The 16,825-nt window shown below is 41.7% G+C and overlaps 1 non-coding gene across 1 annotated transcript; it reads right to left on the bottom strand.

Annotated features, from left to right (window-relative positions):
• Positions 1–376: 376 nt before the first annotated feature.
• Positions 377–483, bottom strand: LOC141593253 (small nucleolar RNA R71). The gene has a single exon (XR_012521354.1). It is a non-coding gene; the product is annotated as a small nucleolar RNA R71 (small nucleolar RNA).
• Between the last annotated feature and the right edge of the window lie 16,342 nt (positions 484–16,825).

Raw genomic sequence — 16,825 nt, 5'->3', positions numbered from 1 at the left:
TTATGGCTACGATATATGATAACTTTCAGCCAAAGGAGCACCACCTTCCAAAGGGGCAACAGTTACCCACCCCTTCTACCGGTAAATTTGAGTTCCGTTCCTCTTATATTGATTTAGTGGAACGGAATCAGTTCGCGGGTCTGCCCGATGAAGACCCCTTGAAACATATGGAAATTTTCACGGACTATTGCTGTTCAATACCTATACCGGAGGGGGTAACTCAAGATGAAGTAAAGGGGTTTATGTTCTTATACTCCTTGAAGGATTCGGCGCGAGATTGGTATCGCTACCTCGATAGAGTAGCAGCTGGAGTCATTGATTGGACGTCTTTAGCACTAGCCTTCTACAAGAAGTACTTCCCGCCTTCGAAGACTGAGGCCTTGAAGAGTAAAATCACGAGTTTTCAGCAAGGGGCCGACGAAGATTTTTGTGAAGCATGGGGACGTTTCAAACGTTTGGTCCGAGCTGTCCCTCATCATGGTTTCCAGCAATGGTATCTTTGCAATCTCTTTTACAATGCTTTATATGATGATTACAAAGTCATTTTGAATGCAGCTGCTAATGGTAGGTTCCAAAATAACACCGGTCAAAGTAAAGGTTGGAACACCATTGAGGAGATGGCAGTCCATAAAGCTGAATTTGGAAGTTCACGTGGTAAGTCACGAAAGCAAGGTGAAGACATGACTGCTGTTGTGTCACTTATAACTTCCATTTCTACCCGTCTCGAGAAACTCGAGACTTCTGAAGCTTCCAAAAAGAAAGTCGAAGTTCCTATTCAAAACTCAGATGAGGTCGAGAAATTAAGAGAGATGGTCCAACTCCTCTTGGTTCAAGTGGCAAATATGGAAGCAGCCGGGATTGAGTCCTCACAAAACTTTGTGAAACAATTGGAGAATATGGAGGCTAAGCAAGCCGCTAAATCTTCAATTAAATGTGAAGGGCCGGTTGAGACGATCAATGCCATAAACTCTTTAAGTGGCCTTTCTTATGAAAGTCCCGACAAGCCAAAGGAAGACTCGGAAATTGATGAAGAGGCTCGTTTGAATTCTGATGCAAAAACGAGTCTGAATGCCAGTGATTCAGGTCGATCGACCGACATTCCCTGTCGATCGACTGAATTGTCAGATAAAATAGTTTCTGGTCAGAAACTATTCACTCCTTGCACATCCAGTCGATCGACCAACATCATCAGTCGATCGACTGAAATACCTGATGACGTTAATTCTGGTCAGGAACTGTTCACTCCCAGCTCACTTGGTCGATCGACCACCCATACCAGTCGATCGACTGGATCTCCAGAGCAGGATGCAAATCCGTCAACTAGTTTGCATGATCCATCGCTCATTGATGATTTGACGGGGTTTTAAACCTCACTAAGTTTAAGGTTACCGATCCTACGGCCGGTGTTGCGATCCCGTATCCGAACGTTTGAAGGCTACCAAGTCGAGCGTAAGTTCGGTAAGTTTCGGAGATGGTCCAGAATCTCGAGGTAACGGTTCCTTTCACTGATTTAATTACCCAGGTACCCTCTTACGCTAAATTTATGAAAGATATTTTGAATCGTAAGAGAAAATTTCGTGATGAGGGTAATGTTGCGTTTGTGGAGGAATGTAATGTTCTTTCACAAGTTAATGTGCCACCTAAATTAAAGGACCCGGGTAGTTTTTCAATTCCTTGCACTATAGGTAACCACGTAATTGGAAAGGCCCTCTGTGACTTAGGGGCCAGCGTTAGTGTCATGCCGTATTCTGTTTGCGAAAGGTTAAACATTGGTAGACTTAAGGTGACCGATATTACCGTTCAAATGGCAAATAGATCGACTCAGAGACCTATAGGTGTCCTAGAGGATGTACCCGTTCGAGTGGGTAAGTTTTTTATTCCTGTCGATTTCGTTGTTTTGGACATTGCAGAGGATAGTCAGATACCTATCATTTTAGGCAGACCGTTCTTACATACAGCTGGGGCTGTGATAGATGTCAAACGCGGAACCATCACCTTAGAGGTAGGGGATGACACCATCGAGTTCAGTCTTGCTCACAAGGCAACTGAACTCGCAGATGAGGATACATGTTATTCTATTGATGTTGTTGACAGGATTGTTACTTGTAATTGGAGGGAATCCTTAGCCAAGGATCCCTTAGCTGATCTAACTCGTTCAGATGAGTGTGCAGGTAATACAATGGAGAATCGAGGAGCCGATTTTGTGGTTGCCTCAATGGAGAGCTACGAGCTCAATGAAGAAGAAGATGAGAAACTTTTGAGCCTGGCCAACGATAACTTGGTGAACACTTGCTACACCATTGAAGCCGATTCTGTCTATCTTTGTAGAGGTAAAGGTGCGAGCGTAAGCCACTTCCTCCCAATCTTAAGTATGTTTTTCTAGATGATACGGAGCAAGATCCAGCTATTGTTAGCTCTAAGCTTAACGATGACCGGTGTCCCGCTTTGATGTGTGTACTTAAGAAAAACAGGAAGGCTTTGGGTTACTCTTTGGATGACATTAAGGGCATCACCGATGTCGTATGCACTGAGGATAGAGTTGGAAGAAGGCCACAAGCCTTACGACGGGGTCAACGCAAGTTGAACCCAAAGATGCAGGAAGTTGTTATGGCCGAGGTGATGAAACTACTTGATGCAGGTATTATTTATACAGTTGGCAACTCCAAGTGGGTTAGTTTTGATTCGGGTAGTCCCGAAAAAGGAGGGACTACCGTGGTTAAAAATGATAAAAATGAATTAATACCAACTCGAGTGGTGACAGGGTGGCGGATGTGCATTGATTATAGACAGTTAAATGCCGCCACTAAGAAAGACCATTTCCCCCTCCCTTTTGTTGACCAAATGACTGAAAGACTTGCTTCTAACAAATTTTTCTGTTTTCTAGACGGATATTCGGGTTCTTTCGATCCCTATTCATCCGGACGATCGAGTAAGACCACTTTTACCTGTCCACGGGGTGTTTTTGCGTACCGTAGAATGCCTTTCGGATTGTGTAACGCCCGCTACCTTTCGAGGTGCATGATGGGGATTTTCTCCGATTATATAGAAAATATCATGGAGGTATTCATGGATGATTTCTCGGTTTATGGTAATGACTTTGATCGTTGTTTAGCTAATCTTGATAAAGTCATGCAGCGTTGTATAGATGTTAATCTTGTTTTAAACTGGGAAAAGTGTCAGTTTATGGTCAATGAAGGAGTTGTGTTAGGGCATCTGATTTCTGATAAAGGTATACATGTTGACAAGGCAAAGGTGCAGGTGATTGAGCAATTACCTCCTCCCGTGAATGTTAAAGGAGTGAGGAGTTTCCTAGGTCACGCCGGTTTCTACAGGCGTTTCATCAAGGATTTTTCAAAAATTGCTAAACCACTTACACAATTGCTTCTTAAGGATGCTGTCTTTGAATTTACTGATGAGTGCCATGTCGCTTTCAACAGGTTAAAGGAGGCCCTAATTTCTGCGCCAATCATTCAACCGCCTGATTGGGACCTCCCATTTGAGATCATGTGTGATGCCAGCGATTATGCTATCGGTGCAGTTCTGGGACAGCGGAAGAATAAAGCTTTGAATGCCATATACTATGCGAGCCGAACTCTGGATGAGGCTCAAGTCAACTATTTTACCACTGAGAAAGAGTTTCTAGCTGTTGTTTTTGCCTTAGACAAATTTCGGTCTTATTTGTTAGGTTCTAAAGTTATTGTTTACACCGACCATGCAGTCATCAAGACTCTCTTTATTAAGAAAGATGCAAAGCCAAGGATTTTGAGGTGGATACTCCTTTTACAGGAGTTTGATTTGGAGATCAGGGATAAGAAAGGAGCAGAGAATGTGGTAGCTGACCACTTATCTCGTCTGCAGCTGACAGAAAGGGAGGATTCTTTGCCTATTAACGATTCTTTTCCTGATGAGAGTTTGTTAGCTATTACTACCTCAGGTTCTTATCCACCTCCGTGGTTTGTCGACTTTGCTAACTTTTCTTTGTGATGGTAGGATACCACCCGAGCTTTCATGGCAGCAGAAGAAGCGGTTTGCCTATGATGCTAGGCAATATTTTTGGGATGATCCTTATGTTTTCAAGGAATGCGCAGACGGTCTCATCCGGAGATGCGTGCCTCAGTAGGAGGTGAAGGATATCCTAGAGGCTTGCCACTCTTCTGCTTATGGTGGTCATCACGGTCCGTCCAGGACCGTAGCTAAGGTACTCCAATCTGGTTTCTATTGGCCAACTTTGCATGCAGATTGTCGCAGTTTTGTTGCTGAATGCGATGCTTGTCAAAGATCGGGGAATATTTCCAAGAGACATGAGATGCCACAGGTAGGCATTCTTGAGGTCGAGATTTTCGATGTCTGGGGCATCGATTATCAAGGACCCTTTCCGAGCAGTCAAGGTAATAAATATATCCTCGTAGCTGTAGATTATGTATCCAAGTGGGTAGAAGCTATTGCTACTCCCCACTGCGATGCAAAGGCCGTGATTAAATTGTTTAAAAAGATTATTTTCCCTCGTTTTGGTGTCCCTCGGGTTGTCATTAGCGATGGGGGAATGCATTTTAAAGAGAAACAACTTAGTGCTTTATTGACTAAATTCGGTGTCCAACATCGTAGAGGTTTGGGGTATCATCCCCAAACTAGTGGTCAGGTTGAGGTTTCTAACAGAGAATTGAAAGAAGTCTTAGCTAAAGTTGTTTCTAAATCACGGAAAGACTGGAGTCTCAAATTAGCTGATGTCTTATGGGCTTATAGAACTGCGTTTAAAACGCCAATCGGAATGTCACCGTACCGATTGATTTATGGTAAGACATGTCATTTACCTGTTGAGTTAGAGCGTAAGTCTTGGTGGGCTATTTGTGATCTGAATTTAGATCCTAACCTCTCTCGTGAGAAACGCATGACACATTTGAATGAGCTAGAGGAATTTAGGGCTGGCGGCCTATGACAATGCAAGGATCTACAAGGAGAAATCAAAGCGCGGCACGACAAGAGAGAATCATCAAGCGCGAGTTCAATATTGGCGATAAGGTACTTCTTTTTAACGCTCGTATCCGTCTATTTCTGGTAAGTGAAATCCAGGTGGACCGGTCCCTATACGGTCACAGTTGTCACAAAGTTCGGATCAGTTGAATTGGAGACCTCTGCTGGAGAAAGGTTCAAGGTAAATGGCCAATATGTGAAGCATTACCATGGATCAGATGCATATGTGGGGAAGGTCGAGGTTTTATACTTCGACCCGCTATCAGATGATGAAAAGTGAGGTAACAAGGTCGTGCGGGACCTCTTAAACCAGCGCTAACTGGGAGGCAACCCAGGTTGTAGTTATTATGTAATTTAGGATTTCAATCTTGTTTTTCATTCAATTTACATTTCAAGTTTTTCGTGTTTTATTTCCGTTCATTTCATGCATTTGCAATTTCTTGTTTTGGGAAAATTGTACGCCTTGGATTTTTGCGAAGAAAGACAGAAAGTTTTGATGGCAAAATGTGTTTTGACGAATTTAATTCCAATTGCCAGCTCAAATAGTCGATCGACAAGGATGTTCAGTCGATCGTAGAGTAGTGGTCGATCGACTGGGTCACATAGTCGATCGACCACCAGGAAATTCCAGAAGGTACGTTACTGAAGGATCAGTCGATCGACCAAGTGAACTTGTCGATCGACCAGTCCGCGGGTTCAGAGGAAGTTAATAAGGGAAGTTTACATCATTCTTTTCTCATTCATTCACTTTCCTAATTTCTAAAAAACATAAGAAACCCTAAGTACCCTTCCATTGCTGCGATTTTCACCTCAAATCCGCCTCATTCTCTGCCATTCTTGCTTTAATCTTCAAAGAAATCATCAAGGTATGCTTCTAAACTCGTTTCTATGCTATTTATTCGAGTTTTCTTTGAAGAGGAATGTCAATTTTTCGAGCACTGACCCTTTGAGTCGGAAAAATTGATTTGGGGAAAACGATTTTAGGGTTTGATTTCCGCTAATATTCATGCTTTAATCGCTTATTCTAGCCTTTACCCCTTGATTTTCGGCCCTAATTAGCATCTAAGAGTGATTAATTCCGTTGCCCTAAGAATTTAGAACCCTAATTCGGGTATATGGCCTGACTTTGATGCGGTTTCTGGAATTTGTAAATTGAATTGGTTGATTGTTGCTAATTTGACTCTTTTGCAGGAATCACAATGACAAAGGGAAAAGCGCCAATGCAAGAGGGACAATCGAGTCAAAGGCCCGGCGCGCCGCGCGGACCGCCTCGATGATAGAGACCTCTACGGATAGTCTACTCCGACTATCCGCAGTTATCTTTGAAAAACCTATTCAGCGCGCTAAATTTTCTTTCTTTGTGTCGTCTGTCAAGGTCACAGCTACCCGGTTTCTCCATAAAGACACTTTGGAGAAACTAGGCTGTTATGAGTCGGTCGTGTCCCTGCTAAATGGGACGGGTATGATAGGTTTGGTGGACATGTCTGAGTTCACATATTATGTCTTGACCCTAGAATTCTTTTCCTCCTATGCTTTTGATTCCGAAGCCTTTGAGGCTGATAAGACCAAACCCTGCATTTTCTTTCGACTTTTTAATGTTAATTATTCTCTGACACTCGCTGATTTTGCGGGTTTTCTGGGTCTTCACTCCGAGGGTCGCACCTCAGACCCTTCTGACACTCACCAGGCCATGTGGTCCTGCATTGGTGACATTTACGGGTCGCGGAGGACGGGCACTTCCGTCCATTTGCCCCCTCTTCGTTATTTCTTACGGCTAATGGGTAATACCATTTTTGGCCGTAAAGAGTCTAACAATGTTAATAACATTGAGTTGTCAATTTTGGCGGGATATCTGAACGTTGAGCGTGGGAGAGCCCGCATATATAACACTGCCTACTTGACCGCCTCGCACTTTCAGACTGTAAGTGCGGGCGCCTTGACCACCATTGCCTGTGGCGGTTTGGTGACACGTATCGCCAACCGTCTTGTTTTACTTTTCCCTCGACAGGAGGATCCCATTGACCCAGAGCTGCGTTTTATGGACCTCCCTTACGCGAGGAGCGTCCATTGGGTCGACAGACAGATGCGGTGGAAGATTGACTCTTTCATCTGTGACCGCATCCCTGTCACTGGTTACCCTCCTGTCTTGCCCCTCACCACTGTTGAGGGGACTGCTAGGCCACCTTTGCCTAGTTACAGGCTTCCTTTGGTGGCAGCCACGCCTGCTGCTGGCACTTCGAGGAGGGCTCATGCCTCCTCTTCACAGGCACCCCCTCCGTTTCCAGGAGAGCTACTCCTGCTGCTGAGGAGGAGGAGAGTGAGTCGGGGTCTGACGAGGACGGAGACCCTTCTTACGAGGGTGGAGATTAGATCTTTGGTGACCTCCCGTTTTTTGGCTGGTTTGGGGAGGTCGTATTTTGTGAGTTGCTTCCCTTTCTCTTTTCGCTTCCTTTTACTTTTTATGCTTTTATCTTCCCATTTTTTCTGCTGGTGATTTGCTGTTGAGCACAATGGGGACATTGTGCGTTTTGGTTTGGGGAGGGTATTTGCATATGCCTTTTGTTTTGCATCTGCATTTGTTTTTTATTGCATTTCAGTCACATGTTTAATGCATTTCTGTTTGCATTTGTTTTTCTTTTTACCTTCTTCTAAAAAAAAAAAAAAAAAAATTGAAAAAATGCATAAAAACCAAAAATATCATGTTTACTTTTGCATATAGCTGAGTCGGATTGGAGTTTTTAATGATGATTAGGCGCTATTAGTCAAAAATGCCATTCCTTGCCTCTTCATAGCTGTTTAGCGAAAAATTAAGAGCGATATCTCAAATTTTGTTGTGGAATCTATTTCGGGCAATTAGACTTGACTCGTCACTTTTGGCAAACTACTTATACCTTCTGAGATATAGAGCTTATAACTGGTGACATTTATGACCGGTTAATTTAGGATTGAGAGTAGTTACTCCCTTCATTTCATGTTTTGCACGTGTATGAGTTTTGATTTCTTATTGCCTATACGCATTGGTTTGTGGTCGGTATTGCATGTTTGGAGAATTATTGCATCATCCTCTTTCTCATTTTGCCCCACTAACTCCACTATAAGCCAAAATTGCCAGTTGCCCTCAACTACATCCCATAATTAGCCTACCATTGTGCCAAGCTAGGAAGTAGTAGAGAAATTCGTTGATTTAAGCTGTTTTGGTTCGTTTTTGTAATGTTGGAGCGGGTATTTTTGAGAAGTGACGGATTTAATTCAGTCTGAAAAAGGGAAGAAAGAAGAAAAAAAAAAAAAATTCAGAAAAAAAAAAGAATGAAAAAAGATGCTGTTACCTGGACAGAATGCCCTGAAGTGTGCAGGGTGGTCGATCGACAGCCCTCAGTGGTCGATCGACCACCAGTTCAGTGTTTGAAAAAAAAAGAAGAAAAGAATGTCTAGAAAAAAGAAAGAAACAGAAATAGAAAAATGAAAAAAAAAAGGATGAAAAAAAATGAGTCTTAGCTGAAATAAAAACACGCCTCATGTGCTTACTTTTTGTTTTGGAGGCGTCCGTTGGGATTGGTGTGTTGCCTAGTCAATAAAGGCATGATCTTTTGTCGAGTTGGAGGAAGGGATTCGGTCTCTAATGGTTCAGTAGGTACTAGCTTGGCTCTTACCTTCACTTCCCCATAATCGTTTTGCCCTTTTTTTCCCACTTAGCCTCACATTCCCAAACTTTGCAATGATTCGGCATGTGATAGTCCTTGACGGTGGTTATGCGTATGTACGGTAAATAGAATCATTATTCATGCTAGTCAAGCATGCATGTTTTGTCGGTCGCAGTCTAGGTGAGAGACTATATTTTTCTTCCCTCTCTTTTACATATTATCTTACCATTTGCTTTGTTGAGAGAAGAGCGATCCGGGAGAGTCCGATTGTATGAGTCTTGCAAGGTCGAACGCCCGATCTAATTCTATGATATGCAATAATTTGTTCGCTTGATTTAAGCTTCGCAGTAGATGACTTTGGGCATTAAATGGTTCGGCATTGACTTGTGGTTAGCTCTGAAATGTACTCCTCTCCATTTAGGTTTTATACGGGTCACAGTGCTTGCTTGGGGACAAGCAAGGTTTGGTTTGGGGAGATTTGATACGTGCATATTCTATACACTTTATCTGTGGTTTTGGCACGTATTTCCATGCATAATTGGTAGCTTAGGGCTACTATTTCTCCCGAAATGGTTTACTTTGCGTTTTCTATGATTTATTGTAGGAGTACGTGGAAGTAGGCTAATTCAAGCCAGGTTTGTCCTCCGGAAGCAAGTTCAGAGAAGCCGAGAGGAAGGAGAGCTCATTTACTCACCTTGGGATGCGTGCGAGGAATGAAGAGTCAATTTTGGAAGCATCAAGGAGCCTCTGCACAGCACAATCAGTCGATCGACTAAGCCTTGCAGTCGATCGACCACCGAGCATGACAGTGAGCCACTTGTTTAGCATGTTCGGTCGATCGACTCGCATTTCGATCGATCGACTGTTTTCCGTTGTTTGATTTTCCGTGTTAGACTTTTAAAAGCCCAACTTGTAATTAACTTTCAGTATCTTTTATCGGTTGAACGCAAAGCAACTTTTAGGTTATGCAATTATTATTCTGGAAAAAACTTAGTTTTCAGATCTAGCTTGAGACGGAAACCTTGATTCGAATCCTTGGGTTCTTGACTTTCAATTAGTAAGCCTTTAATGCAATTTTACCTTCTTCTTATTATTCCTTGTTAATTTAATTTTTGTTGTCTTCAATTAATTTCAGCAATTCAATTCCTTTCCTTTGTTCTAGTTAGAATCAATCATGTTGAATTTGTTCTTGTTGATTAATTTCGCAATTAGTGTAGTCATAATTATGCGTAGGTAATTCCTTTGATTGGGAACGAGGTGAGCCATGGTATTGAAGTAGGATAGTTGTGTAGCATGAGTTCTTCCGTATTGGTCTTGTTATCTTTTGATGGATTTCTTTGCTAGGTCGAAAGATTGGTAATTTAATTTGTCGCTAGATTTAGAATTTCTCTTGAGTGAAAACTTTGATAAATTCTGGGGAATTATTAGACCGCGAGGTTATTCGAGTGTTGATCGAAAGATTGGCTTATCTTCCCTGAGACCGTGTCATAAGATCTCTGCTACTTGACTAACTTGTTTTGTGCCATGGTGAACCGAAGTTCCCGATCCCCTTTTTTATCTTGTTAAGAATATACATTTTTGCAATTAGCCTGTTAGCCAACCAGCTTCAAAACCCCCCATTAAATTGTTACCTTTTTAGACTGAAAAATAGCAAACAAAATCAACCTTGTCTCTCTGTGGTTCGACCCTTACTATCACTAGCTATAGTTTTAGTTTGGAATTATAAATTTAATTTTGGTACTAAACGACGGTATCACTTGATCTCAAATTGAGCGGTCAAAGAAGGATGATTCAAATCCAAGAGTTGGAAGAATTCCGACTACAATCCTATGAGAATGCAAAGATTTATAAAGAAAGAACAAAATTACTTCATGACAAAAGAATTCGACAAAAGGCCTTGCACAAGGGAGACAAAGTCCTTCTATTCAATTCCCGCTACCGACTCTTTCCGGGAAAGTTGAACTCTAGATGGATGGGTCCTTATGTGATAACCGAAGTTGGGAAATATGGAGATTTCGAACTCAAGGCCGAAGATGGAAGCAAGTTCAAGGTAAATGGTCAAAGGTTGAAGCCATACTATGAAGGAGCATTCATTGGAGAGGTCGAGGCTACCTACCTCGGGCCTCCTCCCCCTTGAAAGGACCATCTAAGGGAGAGTTTGGTGGAGTCCTCCCTAAACCACCACTTGTAAATATACTAACCCTCTAACTTGTATTTATTTATTGCATTTGTTTTAATAATAGCATGAACTCTTTTCATGAGCGTAAGTGAGGGAGGGTTTTAATAATTTCGAATGAAGGAAGGAACAAATGCCCGAGTGTGGGGACGCATGAAAGAAAGGAGAAAAAGTCAAAATTCGCTGCGTGAATCCGTGCGGATTCGGAGAATCCGGCCGTCTTGTCGAATCCGGGCGTATAGGGGGAGAAACGCACGTCCGGCTACGCTTGAGAAATTGAAGATTTTGGACCGAGGTCGAATCCGAGCGGCTCGTGAAGAATCCGTACGTCTTGAGGAATCCGGCCGGATCCGAAGAAAGACGCCCGTCTTTTCACCTATGCATTTCAAGGAAAAATCTCTGTCTTTGGAATCCGCCCGTCTTCTCAAAAAGACGCCCGTCCCACCTTGAAAGAATCCGAGCGTCTTATGCTCGGGACGCCCGTCTTATGGCGTCAAAATTTTGGGATTTTACTCTGTGGCAGAATCCAGGCGTATTGCCCAGAATCCGCCCGTCCCGTGAAAAGAGAATCCGAGCGTCTTCTCTTTAAATCCGCTCGTCTTCTCGTTATTTTTCGACCCGACTTTTTCCAATTAAATTACCACTCCACCACACATACTTTGACACATCACTATTCCTTCCACTTACCCTATAAAACCCACCTCCTTATGACTCCCATACATATCCAAATCACTCTCTTTACCCTCAAAATTAAAAATCCCCAATTTTCTAGGGTTTCCAATTCTCAATCAACAAGGAACATCCTTAGCAAATCTTCAAATCAAAAGAACCCAACAAAAGAAGCAAGAATGGCACCAAGGAGATCCTCCTTTAGAAGTGCAAGAAGATCAAGGATGGTGGGAAGTTCCTCTACCTCACATCTCAACACCATTAGAAGGGAACATGTAGAGATTGTAGATCTCACAAGGCTCGATGATTTCTCGAATGTGGAATTCCTTGATGATGTGCAGCGATTGGTGTTCCACCGACTCTTAAGTAAGAATATTCTTCCCACTAAATTTCTTTGTCATGATACCTTAAGAAAGCTTGGAATTTTTCACCAAGTAGAAGCACTCTTTGAGGTTTTTGGTCTTTCGACTCTCTTTCGCATGTATGAACCAACCTATCGGTCCCTTGTGCTAGAATTCTTAAGCTTTTTGAATATCACAACCGTAAACAAAGTGATATGCATAGAGTTTCGGTTGGAAAATGTTTCTAGGATGATGACCCTTGTCGAGTTTGCCAATGTGTTCGGACTTGATGTTTCGCCTACCCGAACATCAAAGCCCAAAAAGTATAATGTTGCACCATTGTGGAGGGCCATGACGGGCCGGGATTTCATTCTTACCAAAGAGTGTCTTGCTTTTCACATCCAAAACCCGATCTTGAGGCTAACATATCGATTTATTTCGGGTACTCTTTTCGCCCGCCGAGATCCGGCCATTGTCAACCAATTGGACCTTGTGTTTATGGAATCATACCTCAACATTCAAGGGAGAGATAGGTATCACTTCAACGCACCTCTAGTTTTGCTAGAGAAGTGGGCAAGGTTTAGAAATGGGGATGATGATGGAATGAAGCACATAGTGAATGGTGGACTCATAACTAGACTTGCAAAGCACTTCAACCCAAGGTTCAATGAGAACAATGAGTACACTCTACTTACGGGGGGAACAAGAATTAATGAAGATCTACTTGTCGTCCAACACCATTGGATAACCCTTGCGGGGGTTGATAAGAGGATAAAGTGGTTGACAAAAGGGAGCGATCCACTCTATCTCCCAATAATCGATCTACCACGGGTCTCCCCAAGAAGAGGAAGCTTGTCCCCAATGCCCTCCTACCTCATCCCAAGTCAAACAAGGCAAACTCCACCTCCACAAAATCCACCACCACAACAAGAACAACAAACTCAAAATGAGAAGATAAAAGTGCCTCCTTACCCCTTTCCCTACCAACCATATAACCATCCAAATCCCTTCATCCTCCCCCGTGACGACTTTGTCACGGGAATTTTGCAAGATTTACACTACCGTCAATATGAGACCTCCGTGGATACTTATTATGCTCTTTACCCCCAATACTATGAGATGGCTCAAAAAGGACGGATTAGTGAGGAAGGAGCTTTCCCCTCATGGGCTCAAATGGAATTGCTCTTTCCCAACTCGGAGAAGGCTAATGAAGGGCGAACGGTCGCAAAGGGGAAAAGAGTGGGGATTCTTGTGGAGGTGATACAGTGAAGCTTGAGAGTGAAGATGAATTCATGGATCCAAGTTTAAGTGATGCTTCAAAGGATATTTGGGATAGCGATATAGAGGGAGATGATGCGGATGCCTAGGAGACTACTTCATCACTAGGTGGAACAAGCATGAGCGGCCACCTAAGTTCAAGTGAAGTTCTCTCATCTCTTCTCTTTATCTTTATTTTTCATGAAAAGAAGTTTGTGTCTTGTCTCTTTGTATATCATTGTTGGTTTAGTCCTAGCAACATCAAAGGACTCACACCTCGGTACCATTGAGGTGTTCTTATTGTTCCCATTTGTAAAATCCAAAATGACAAACTAGTTTCATGCATAGCATAGTGTGTGCATGAACTATACCCATCCTTGGACATTAGCAATAGTGTCTCACTCGGTTTGGGGAAGTTAATGCATACACAACGGGAGGTAATCTAAATTATCCTCTCCGTCATAACAAAAACCATGCATCATGTAGTGTAGCTTAGTATAAAATTGCATTTAGTATAGAAATCATGCATCATCTTTGTATAATTTCCATCATTTTGGCCATTGATGACAATGCCCATATTAGTGTGGGGATGGGAATTCTAACATTTAACTCTTATTCAAAAACCCATAAAAAGTGAAAAATTTCAAAAATCATAAAAATTGAAAAATTGAAAAATCCAAAAACATGTTCATTTCCTTTGTAGTGTAGTCTTGTATATATTGTTTTGTATATATTGTGTTTGTTTTATCCTTGTTCACATTGATTGACTACGCCACATCCGAGACATGAGGATAGTGAAGACCGCATGGTATGATCTTTCCAATCTCCTTTTTCCTCTTTATGTTAATGACTATGTGGCTTTATTTTGATTGATGCGGTATAACAATGTGAACTTAGGACTTGCATTTAGTTTATATGTCATATTAGTTGGTAGAATCATTTGCATTAGGATGTTTATATGATAGTTGCATCATGGCATGTAGTTGCATGTTAGAAAAATTTTGCGAAACCGTCTACTTGGGAAGCTTGACAAGTGTATATAGGCCCTAGTAGATGCTTTTTCTTCTTAAGACTTTGCTTGTTAGAATACTTGTAAAACACCCTAGGATGTGTCATGCTAGTATCCTTTGACCCATGGATTAAGGCCTAGTCAAGAGTACCTTGTGGTGTGATAACTCCTTGGCTACCGTTTATTCCAAGGTGACCCTTGAAACCATGCATACATCCATCATCCATGTTCTACCATATATTTTTGTCATCAAAGGGAATGGGCACAAAAAGAAATCAATTTGAGTTCAATGAAATGAAAAGTGAAAGAAAGTTTGCAAAAAATGCATCAAATGAAAAGAGGAGCAAAAATAGAACTCCTAAGCTTCAAATACAAGGCACCCTCGTTACTAATTGGGGTGACTTTGAAAATGTTCAAAAAGAAATGCAAAAAGTTGTCAAGTATTGAAATGCCAAAAATAAAAAAGAAATGGCAAAGAAAGTGTTCGCAAATGTCAAATGCCACATGAAATTGGGGGGAAAAACAAAAATAAAAGCAAACTCCCAAAGTGAAACTCAAATATCTATTGATCCCTTTATCCATCATATCCATTTTTGTGCATGGTAGAGAGGGGACGACCCTTCTTCTTGTCTAGGCAAGAGGGGGAATTCCGCGATCCTCCAGCGTTTCTAACACCATAGGGAGTCTACTCTTGACAAAAGCATTTAACGATTGAGGACAAAGGTACCCTAACTTGACACAATTTGGAGGTGATTTATTGGTATCCTTCTAGGCTTAGTAGTTTGAAGAAATTGCATCTATGAAGGATTGTATACCCCTGAATTGCTTCCCTTGTAGATAATTTCCGCCACTTGATGAGGGAGTGGCTATTCTTTTTGTAGATGCATCCATTATATGTTTTTGTGTGCTTAATGTTTGGATGTGTCGCCATTTTGGCAAGACCCACCTTGCCTTGCAAGAAGGCATCCTACCTCATGGTTGTCTTGTTGTGAGTTGAAGGGGCGGAGTGAGACCCGCTAATTGTCTCATATCGGCTATATTATTAGGATAGGTTAGTATTGGTCCTAGTCTTAGTCACCTCTTTACTCGGGACGAGCAAAGGTTCGGTTTGGGGATATTTGATGTGACCATAATTGGCGCATATTTAGCCCCCGAATTACCCTTGTTTCCATGCTTTTTAGTGCTTATTTGGGTCATTTCTTATCTTTAGTTCTTTGTTTTGCATATTCTTTGAGATTTTGATCCCTTGGTAGGAAAGGAGTAAGAATCTTGCATTTTCATGGCAAAACAAGACTAAATTGATCAAATTCAATGACCAAGCATCAAGGAGAGACAAGATTAGAAGGCCTTTGTACATATCATAGTAGAAGAGCAATGTTGAGAAAGGATCCTTGAGTCCCCAAGAAAATCCCCAAGGAATTTATGAAGAAAAGGGAAGAAAAGAAGAAGCTACCACGCTGACTGACAATCCGAGCGGATTGTCAACAATCCGCCCGTCCTGCCCTTGCACAATCCGAGCGTCCCAGCTGGAATCCGCTCGGATTCCCCCTCAACAATCCGCCTGGATTCCCCAGAATCCGCTCGGATTCCATCGCCCAAATTCGGCCGTCCCGACCCTAATCCGCCCAAATTCCTTCACAGCGCGGTTTGTCTTCTTCAAGCTACGAAAAGAGAAGCCCTTCTCTCCAAAAATAGCGGCTTCTCCTTGCTCTACATAAAAAGTGTAATTACTAGTTTAGCCCTTAGTTAACCCTAATGCATCCTCCCTAATTTTCCCTATAAATACCCCATTAGTCTAATTAGAGGAGCATGTTCTTCTTATCAATAATTAGTGTAGTTAATATCAATCAAATCTCTCTTCAATATTGTAATCAAGTATTAATCAAGTTTTAATCCAAGTTTTAGTTCTTTAATCTCTCTTTTGTTCATCCTTTACTTTGGGTAATTGAAGATTATTTGGGTTATTATTGGGAGATTGACAACCTCTCAATCTAGCATTCAAGTACTTCTATTATTCTTGCTTTATTATTGGAATCATTAGTAGGTATAATCTCTTAATCCCTTTTTAATTATTGTTAATTACTTTCATTTATTCATCATGTTTCATATTGTTGGTATGATTGACTACCTTGCTAGCATGATCAACATGATAATGAGTGAGTAGTCTCTTAGCTAGGGTTAATGGGTGATTAGGGGAAACCAACATGGGGAATGATTCATGCTTAAATTAATATGGTTTCATGTTTTATTTGCTTGCTTGTTTTGATCTCAACTCATGCACATGTTATATTTGATGAAATGCTAAGCCTATGAATCCTTGCATTTACTATCATCTCCTATCTTTTCAATGAGACTTGTAAGACATAACCCAACTCGAGTCTCATTAGACCATGCATGTTGTTGAGTAGGGAAGATTAAGTCGACTTTTAGGTGTTGTACAATCTAATCGATTCGGCTCCGGGACCCAAACTTTCCTAGGATTGTAAGATATAACCCAACTCAATCCATCACAACAATAATTGCTTGCTTATAATTTGAGAACATGTTTGTATGATCATATCCCATGATTCCCCTATGATCCCATGACACCCTAGTGCCTTTAATCAATTGTTTACACCCCTTTTTATTCATCTTGCTTGTTTATTTTCATTGTTATTCTAGTTTAGTAACCTTCTACATCAACCCAATTTGTGACACCCCTTAGACACCACTAGTTACAATAGAAATCTCATTTCAACTCCCGTCCCTTGGGATCCGACCT

The sequence above is a fragment of the Silene latifolia genome, chromosome 7, assembly GCF_048544455.1.
Source record: "Silene latifolia isolate original U9 population chromosome 7, ASM4854445v1, whole genome shotgun sequence".
Classification (NCBI taxonomy): Eukaryota; Viridiplantae; Streptophyta; class Magnoliopsida; order Caryophyllales; family Caryophyllaceae; genus Silene; species Silene latifolia.
This window is presented reverse-complemented; position numbering and strand designations above follow the sequence as displayed.